The sequence below is a fragment of the Pan paniscus genome, chromosome 9, assembly GCF_029289425.2.
Source record: "Pan paniscus chromosome 9, NHGRI_mPanPan1-v2.0_pri, whole genome shotgun sequence".
Lineage (NCBI taxonomy): Eukaryota > Metazoa > Chordata > Mammalia > Primates > Hominidae > Pan > Pan paniscus.
The window spans coordinates 25,668,253-25,678,383 of record NC_073258.2 but is presented as its reverse complement, the minus strand read 5'-3'; the positions used below and the strand labels follow the sequence as shown (position 1 = coordinate 25,678,383).

The following is a 10,131-nucleotide window of genomic DNA, read 5'->3' as shown; positions in this document are numbered from 1 at the left end:
GCCACTGCAAAAACACACCAAAAATATAAAGACCAATGACACAATGAAGAAATTGCATCAACTAGTGTGCAAAATAACCAGCTAGCATCAAGATGACAGGAACAAATTCACATATAACAATATTAACCTTAAATGTAAATGGGCAAAATTCCCCAATGAAAAGACACAGACTGGCAAATTGGATAAAGAGTCAAGACCCATTGGTGTGCTGTATTCAGAAGACCCATCTCACATGCAAAGACACAAATGAAGGAATATTTACGAAGCAAATGGAAAGCAAAAAAAAAAAAAAAAAAAGCAGAGGTCGCAATCCTAATCTCTGATAAACGGACTTTAAACCAACAAACATCAAAAAAGACAAAGAAGGGCATTACATAATGGTAAAGGGATCAATACAACAAGAAGAGCTAACTATCCTAAATATATATGCACCCAATACAGGAGCACTCAGATTCATAAAACAAGTTCTTAGAGACTTACAAAGAGACTTAACTCCCACACAATAATAGATTTGTCTAATGTCAATATTAAGACAGATTAAAGAGACAGAAAATTAACAAGGATATTCAGGACTTCAACTCAGCTCTGGATCAAGTGGACCTAATAGACATCTACAGAACTCTCCACCCCAAATCAACAGAATACACATTCTTCTTAGCAGCCCAAAGCACTTATTCTAAAAGCGACCACATAATTGGAAGTAAAACACTCCTCAGCAAATGCAAAAGAATGGAAATCAAAACAGTCTCTCAGACCACAGTGTAATCAAGTTAGAATTCAGGATTAAGAAACCCACTTAAAACCACACAACTACATGGAAATTGAACAACCTGCTCCTGAATGACTCCTGGGTAAATAACGAAATTAAGGCAGAAATCAAGAAGTTCTTTGAAACCAATGAGAACAAAGACACAACATACCAGACTCTCTGGGACACAGCCAAAGCAGTGTTTAGAGGGAAATTTATAGCACTAATTGTGCACTTCAGAAAGCTGGAACAATCTCAAACAAACACCCTAACATCACAATTAAAAGAACTAGAGAAGCAAGAGCAAACAAATCCAAAAGCTAGCAGAAGACAAGAAATAACTAAGATATGAGCAGAACCGAAGGACATAGAGACATGAAAAACCCTTCAAAAAATCAATGAACCCAGGAGGTGGTTTTTTGAAAAGATTAACAGCATAGACTATTAGGCAGACTAATAAAGAAGAAAGGACAGAAGAATCAAATAGATACAATAAAAAATGACAAAGAGGATATCACCACTGACTCCACAGAAATACAAACTACCATCAGAGAATACTATAAACACCTCTACCCAAATAAACTAGAAAATCGAGAAGACATGGATAAATTCCTTGACACATACGCCCTCCAAAGACTAAACCTGGAAGAAGTCAAATCCCTGAATAGAATAGACTAATAACAAGTTCTGAAATTGGGGCAGTAATTAATACTTACCAACCAACCAAAGCCCAGGACCAGATGGATTCATAGCCAAATTCTACCAGAGGTACAAAGAGAAATTGGTACCATTCTCTCTGAAACTGCTGCAAACAATTGAAAAGGAGGGACTCCAACCTAACTCATTTTATGAGGCCAGCATCATCCTGATACCAAAATATGGCACACACACACACACACACGCACATACCTTCAGGCCAGTATCCCCAAAGAACATTGATATGAAAATCCTCAATAAAATATTGGAAAACTGAATCCAGCAGCACATCAATAAGCTTATCCTCCACTCTCAAGTCAACTTCATCCCTGGGATGCAAGGTTGGTTCAACATATGCAAATCAATAAACGTAATCCATCACATAAACAGAACCAATGACAAAAACCACATAATTATCTCAATAGATGCAGAAAAGGCCTTGAATAAAGTGCAACATCCCTTCATGTTAAAAACTCTCAATAAGCTAGGTGTTAATGGAAGCTATTTATGACAAACCCATAATAAAAGCTATTTATGACAAACCCATAGCCCATATCATACTGAATGGGAAAAAGCTGGAAACATTCCTTTTGAAAAGCAGCACGAGACAAGGATGCTCTCTCTCACCACTCCTATTCAACATAGTATTGGAAGTTCTGGCCAGGGCAATCAGGCAAGAGAAAGAAATAAAACATATTCAAACAGGAAGAAAGGAAGTCAAGTTGTCTCTGTTTGCAGATGACATGAGTCTTCACTTAGAAAACCCCATCACCTCAGTCCAAAAGTTCCTTAAGCTGATAAACAACTTCAGCAAAGTCTCAGGATACAAAATCAATGTACAAAAATCACAAGCATTCCTATACACAAACAATAGACAAGCAGAGAGCCAAATCATGAATGAACTCCCATTCACAATTGCTACAAAGGGAATAAAATACCTAGGAATACAGCTAACAAGGGATGTGAAGGACCTATCCAAGGAGAACCACAAATCACTGCTCAACGAAATAAGAGAGGACAAACAAATGGAAAACCATTTCATCCTTATGGATAGGAAAAATCAATATCATTAAAATGGCCATATTGCCCCAAGCAATTTACAGATTCAATGCTATTCCCATCAAACTGCCTTTGACATTCTTCACAGAATTAGAAACAACTATTTTACATTTCATATGGAATCACAGAAGAGCCCATATAGCCAAGACAATCCTAAGCAAAGAGAACAAAGCTGGAGTCATAACGCTACCCAACTTCAAACTATACTACAAGGCTACAGTAATCAAAACAGCATGGTACTTGTACCAAAACAGACATGTAGACCAATGGAACAGAACAGAGACCTCAGAAATAACACCACACATCTACAACCATCTGATATTTGACAAACCTGACAAAAACAAGCAATGGGGAAAGGATTCCCTATTTAATAAATGGTGCTGAGAAAACTGGCTAGCCATATGCAGAATACTGAAACTGGACCCCTACCTTACACCTTATACAAAAATTAACTCAAGATGGATTAAAGACTTAAATGTAAAACTCCAAACCATAAAAACCATAGAAGGAAACCTAGGCAATACAATTCAGGACATAGGCACAAGCAGAGATTTCACAACAAAAATGCCAAAAGCAACTGCAACAAAAATGAAAATTAAAAACTGTGATCTAATTAAATTAAAAAGCTTCTACACAGCAAAAGAAACTAACATCAGAGTGAACAGGCAACCTACAGAATGGGAGAAAATTTTTGCAATCTACCCATCTGATAGAGGTCTAATTTCCAGAATCTACAAAAAAATTACATAAATTTACAAGAAAAAAACAAACAACCCCATCAAAAAATGGGCAAAGGATATAAACAGATGCTTCTCAAAATAAAACATTTATGCAGCCAACAAACATATGAAAAAAAGCTCAATATCACTGATCATTAGAGAAATGCAAATCAAAGCCATAATGAGATATCATCTCACGCCAGTCAGAAGGGCTATTATTAAAAACTCAAGAAATAATAGATGCAGGCGAGGCTATACAGAAATAGGAACACTTTTACACTGTTGATAGGAATGTAAATTAGTTCAACCATTGTGGAAGACACTGTGGTGATTCCTCAAGGATCTAGAAGAAGAAATACCATTTGACCCAGCAATCGCATTACTGGTTATATACCCAAAGGAATATAAATCATTCTACTATAAAGACACATATGTTTACTCCAGCACTATTTATAGTAGCAAAGACATGGAACCAATCCAAATGCCCATCCATGATGGACTTGGTAAAGAAAATGTGGTACATATACATCATAGAATACTATGCAGCCATAAAAAGAATGACATCATGTCCTTTCCAGGGACATGGGTGAAACTGGAAGCCATCATCCTCAGCAAACTAACACAGGAACAGAAAGCCAAATACTGCATGTTCTCACTCAAAAGTGGAAGTTGAACAGTGAGAATTCATGGACACAGGGAGGGGAACAACACACACCAGGGCCTGTAGGGGGATAAGGGGAAAAAGGAGGGAGAGCATTACGACAAATACCTAATGCATGTGGGGCTTAAAACCTAGATGACAGGTTGATAGGTGCATCAAACCACCATGGCACATGTATACCTATATAACAAACCTGCACGTTCTGCACATGTATCCCAGAACTTAAAGTAAAACAAATAAAAATTAAAAAAAAAAAAGAAAATTCAAACTCAAGTTCAGACTCCTAATTCTAATATTAAAATCTCCTTTGTGGGTGGTAAGACTAACAATGTAAAATATACAGTATAGAAACCTTGGATAATATGGATTTCTTCAACAGAATTACTGCCTAATGGACATTTCAGGAATTGTTCTGCTTGGTCCATGCATTGGTTTAACATGTAATGGTATTTAACACATGAGTTGGTTTCATGATTTTAAGCAGTCAGTAGAAAGTGAGTTTCTTCACTGCTTTGTTGGGCATCCAGTCACACATCTATGTTGTCAACACTAAGTATCAATTTCACTTCTTTTGCTTACTATCTTAAAGATGTTAAAACTAACTTAAATCATTTTTGTCACGAGGGAAGATCTTATAAATATAACATATATATGTATGCACACATATGTATATATGTATTTATTCATGTAATATATACGTAGGTGTATGTCCATATTTGTGTGTGTGTGTACACAAATATATAAACATATATAAAATATTCACTTTCTTGCATGAGCAACTTAGGTTATTTATCTGTAAAATGGGAATAAGATAATCTTATCCTACAAGAGTGTTGTTTTGGAAAAGAATTAATAAAATTTTGACCACATCCAAGTTGTCATTTCAGCTTCCCATTCCTGTCACAGCATTCCTGGATCCCCAGATTCCTTGGCCATTTTTTCCTCCTTCCTATACCTCATTGATTACTTCAAGTGGGAGTCCTCTCTTCCTTCTTTTTTTTTTCCCCCCCGGGGCTTTTCCAGAAGAGAAATTTAATCTAATTTACATACTTCTAGGCACATCGACAATCAAAATGCGGCCACTGAAAAAAGCTAAAAGGTCAATCAGCTCCCGGCTTCTAGCTGGCCCAGGATTGCAAAATAAAAAGATCCACGTTCTTTATTTTATACACAAAACGCGTTTTTAAAAAAGTGAAAAATGTAGGGAGCTATACATAGAAAGCAACAGTGAAAAGGGGGAGGGGGAGGGGCAGGGGTGGGGGAGGAGAGTCCCACCCCGCTCTTTGGGAGTCTTGACATGGCAGGAGCCAGCTGTCAGCTCTAGGCTCTTCCCAGTTGGGAAGGCCCCTCTGGGGGGCAGCCAACAAGGATTTCCGTGGCATTGTGGGGTCAGTGGGGGGCTCCCAGGCTCCAGTGGGCCCCACAGAGGGAGCGTGGCTTCCCCTGAGCAAGCACTGTGGCATGATGTGGTCGTTCAACCCTGGAACTGGGGGTCCGGGGCAGATCCCAGGTCTCACGAGGTGCGTGTGTGTTCACATGTAGACGCGTTTGAGAGGATATTCATGGGGGCGAGAGGAAACCAGAACAGGGGTCTTTGGGGTCTTTGCAAATGGCCACGGAAGGCAGACATCGCCCTGCCTGGCTGCTAGACGGGGGAATGCTGTCCTTCCCTGTGACCAGATCGGCTGCCACCCGAGACCTGGCTGCTGCCCCTGCTGGACCAGGTGGGCATAGGCTGAAGGAAGACACCCTGTGATCCCAGAGTCTTTGGGCTGGGGGAAGGGCGGCTAGCTGGCTCCCGGCGCCCTGGCTGTAGTGTGCCCAGCCCCCAAGGGGGCGCTGGTTTGAGGTTTTGGCTTATTCCTATGGAAATGGAAAGAAAGAGGAAAAGGGACGAGGACACAGAGGAAGAAGAGGAGACATAGGTGGCACGAGAGGGGATCTGGAATGCTTTTGTGTTAGGAAGCCTCTGCCGCCACTGTCTGTGCCTGCGGGACCTGGGACTCCTTAGGCTGGGGGTCCGCTATGGAGAAGTTCATCTCCAGGATGTGCCGCTGTAAGTGCCGCACCTACTCTTCCTGGATAGAGAGGGGGCCCTGGAATTCCACCTCGCAGAACCTGCATTTGAGGACACGTGTAGATGTTGCCCACGAACTTGACAAGTGATGTCAAGGTCACCAGGGAGGGGACTGGCCGGACTCGGGTTGGGGGTTGCCTCACCTCCTCCAGCTTCTGCTGTAGGTCATTGGTCTCCTCACCTCCCCGGGCTGCGGAGGCATCTGCAGGGCGAGCTTGTCGGCATTCGAATTTGTTGATGTTCTGCGGCTGGTGCTCCTCAGCCTTCACGGTGCCTGGCGGGCTAGCTGCCAGAGGCCTCTTACCACTGTCGACTGCCGCGCCAGCCTCAGGCCCTGGCTCCCTGCCCCCAGCGCTGCGGCCTACCATGGCCAGGCTCCCAGGTGCCAGCCCCAGGGACGGCCGCTTGTCACTGTCACGGCCATGGATGGCACTGGGGAACTTCTTGGTGAAGGGGCAGCCGCCCTGGATATAGCTGTGGTAGGTGCCCACCTTCTGGGGCTGGTGCTTTATCCACTCGCTCAGTGTCTCGATGGGCGAACCACTGACGCACCACTCGGTCACGTCGAACTGCCACAGGTGTTCCCTTGCGTGGCTGGCCAGAGCCTTGCGGTTTTCAAAGTAAAGCCCACACAACTCGCAGCAGGTCTCGGTGGAGGAATGGGAGGTCGTCTCGTCAAGGGTCTTTGTCTTGAAGGGCGGTTCAGTCTGGATGTAGGTCTTGGCCTTGACCTCTGCTGGGAGGAGGCAGTCCTCCTGCAGAGGCCACTTGGCTGCCACTGAGCCCAGGTAGCCAGTGGGTGAGGGCTTGGCCCCAGTGATGGGCTTCAGGCTGAGCTCGCGAGGAAACCTGGGCCGGCCCTGAGCCTGGTTTGCCTGGCCGGCCAGAAGATACCGGCAACGGGCCCAGGGGCCACAGTGGGAGGCCCATCCTCAGCCAAGGCCGGGGCCAGGTCTGCAGCCAGTGGCTCCTTCTTGATGAGGCACAGCTTGGACTTCTTGAGGATCTCTCGCAGTGTCAATGGGCGAACCATGGACGGACCACCCGGTCACACCCATCTGCAGCAAGTGGAAGCGTGCGTGACTAGACAGGCCCTTGCGGTTCTCAAAGAACCCGCTGCAGAACTCACAGGGGATATTGCGCACCGGCTCTGCCCGGGAAGACAGGTTCAGGGGTATCATGTCTTCCCGTGGTGCCTCCCAGGGACTCTCAGATGGGTGCAGCTCCCCACGAAGGGCCCCCGGCAGCATCTCCCGCTTGATCTCCACCCGTATTTGTTCAGGCTTCAGCTTCTTGGGCAGGGAGTGTGCAGCCAGACCTGGGAACATCTTCCGGGCGCGGGAGAAGGAGAGGCAGTTGGTGAGTGGCCCAGGGGTCTGCCTGGTGGTGGCGGCAACTTCTTGGCCAAGGGTGAGATGTGAATGTCAGAGGGGCTGCGGGTTTCCAGTGAGCTGCCAGGACCTGTGCCGTCCATCATCTTGGCCAGGGCTTTTGGACTTGGCCCTGGCGGGTTGGGAGGTCTGCCAGAGCGAAACCGGGTCCGTCTCTTCAGGATCTCCCACAGTCTGTCGATGGGCGAGACATTAACGTACCCCTCGGTGACGCCCATTTGCCGCAGGTGGGAGCGCGTGTGGCTCGAGTGGCCCTTGCGGTTCTAGAAGAACTCACCAGAGAACTCACAGCAACAGATTTCTCGTGCTGGCTCTAGGCCTGAGGTGAGGTTCAAGGGCCTGACTGAGGCCACTGTGCCTTTTGGGAGGCCGGCCACGGGCTCGGGGATAGCTCGGGGCTCTTGTCCTCAGGATTCTTAGGAGTAGGGGAGCCCACCAGGGCCAGTGGTGTCTTTTCGAGGAGCGGAGAGCTGGGGGTTGGCCCAGGCCCTTGGTCGAGAAGCCGAGAGGCAACTTGATGGTTTTGTTGACAGCAAGGGCATCCAAGGATTTGGCCAGGGTAAGCAAGCCGGGCCGGGGTCCCGGGCGACCACCTCCTTCAGCCAGCTGGACTTCTTAGCCAGGCCCAGGGGCAGCCCAAGGTGGGCGTCGGGCATGCTCTTCTGCTTCACAAGCTCCTAAAGGAGGTTGATGGGTACGCCGCTCGTCTCTGACTCTGCCACTCCCAGCTGCCGCAGGTGGGAGCGTGTGTGGATGGACAGGCCCTTTCCGGTCCCAAAGCAGGCACCACAGACCTCGCAGGTGGCAGGCTCTGGGATCTGAGGTCCTGCAGCTCCTGTTTGCTGCCATGAGGAACCTCTGGAGCCACTTTGCTGCTCAGCCAGCTGGCCACCTGCTCCAGGGCCCCAGGGACAGGCAGGCTTTTCTTAGGGAGTGAAGAGAGCCCAGGTCCATGGCCACCATTGCATTTTCCTCAGAACCCAGGCCCGGCGCTGACTCGGGCCCAGGCCCCGGCTTCCGCCCGGCCTTGGGCCAGTCCCTGGGCCCGTCCCGCGGCGGCGGCGGCAGTGCGGGGGGTGCCGCAGGGCCCGGGCTCGGGAGCCTGGGCTGGGGTGGCCAGGCGGGCGCGCGCTCCCGTCGCGCCCAGCGCGCGGCCCCACCCCCGCCTTGCTCTCCGCTTTTGTCAGGAAACTGGGCGGTGGAGGCGGCCATCTTGGCTCCCTCTTCCTTTTCTTTGAGCATCCTTGAGTGTTTTTTGTTTGTTTCATTTTTGTTTTTGTAGAAATAGGTAATATGAGGCCAGCCAATTATTAAGGTAGAAGAAAAATAAATAATAGAGGGGAGTTGGGTGTTCTTCATAGCTAATTAGAAGATTTTGTTTTAAAATGTCAAATTCGCTGCTAATTATTGTTTACACTAGAACAGAGGCATTAATACAATCTCTTTTTCTTCTTTTCAATTTTTAATTTTTTTTTTTGAAAAGAGACAAACTTTAGAGTTTTGTTCATTGTTAGCTTTGCTCAGGGGAAGGCCACTTTAAAAGGAATTACAATGATGAAAGGGGAAAACCGAGAACTTGACCCAGTATTTCAAAATCTTCAGCAGACAGAGGTGCAATTGATCCCAAAGTAATTAATGTCTGGGTAATTGACAGTTTTTTTTTCTTTAATTAAAGTAACCAGTAACCATTTTCTTTTTAGATTTAAGAATTTGGAAATTATATCAGGAAGTCAAAGGAGAAGGGCAATCAGCATTGAGAACAAAAATAAGTTACCGATTTTCTTTTAAAAAATTGATAAACACAAGTATTACATATTGGAATTTTTATGAGGCTCTACCTAATAGATGAGATAGGCATAGTTTTTTTATAAGTCTATGCTATGACAGCAAACATTCTTCCATGATCGGGTTTCTTAAAATCTGATTAGTACATGTTGCAAAATTCTAAGTCCTTCTATTAAGGGTAAAATGTATAGCCCTTCATTAATTCAATAAATTATTATTTAGTAGTTACTATGTACCAAATCATTAACAAAACAGACAATATGCCTATTCTCATGGTACTTAAATTATAGTGTGCAATAAAATTTTAAAAAATACATGTCAAGTATCATAAGAAGTAATAAGAGCTAACAGGAAAAATAGAGCAGGGAAGAGGGGTGAGGTGCGTTGCAGTAAGACTTCTAAGTTTAAGCAGGTAATTGGGAAGGCCACAAGTAAGTAGTAAGGACCTGAAGGATGTGAGAGATGAAGTTATGTAAGCATCTGTAAGATATTATTCTCGGCAGATTGAACCCTTCAAGGCAAAGACCCTGAAGCAGGAGTTTGTCTGATGATGTATAAAGGATTCAAGTGTCAGCAGAAAGGAATGAGTTAAAGGGAATTGCAGGAGGAGAAAATTCAGAGGAATAGTAATGAAGCCAGATCAGTGAGTCTTGTAAATCATGTAATGATTTTAACTTGAACTTTAAAGGAGGAGGAAGGCACTGAAAGGTTTAAGTGAAGTGATAATATGCTGTCACATTTTAACAGAATGACTCGGCTACTATGTAGCGAATAGGTTTTGGAGGCAAAATTGAATCAGGAAACCCAGTTAGGAGGCTATTATAATTTCTAAGGCAAGAATCTTGGTGGTTTGAACTAATGAGGCATTGGAGATGGTGAAAGTGGTTGAAATACACATAGATTTTAAAGGTAGAGGTGGTAGAATTTAGTCAAAGACACAATTTTAGGTCTGCGTAAAAGAGAAGTATTAAGAATGACTCCAAGATTTTGACCTG

General features: G+C 45.0%; 1 pseudogene; it reads right to left on the bottom strand.

The window, feature by feature from the left end:
* Positions 1 to 5,347: 5,347 nt before the first annotated feature.
* LOC100969027 (protein Wiz-like) lies at positions 5,348 to 9,375 on the bottom strand (annotated as a pseudogene).
* Positions 9,376 to 10,131: the final 756 nt, after the last annotated feature.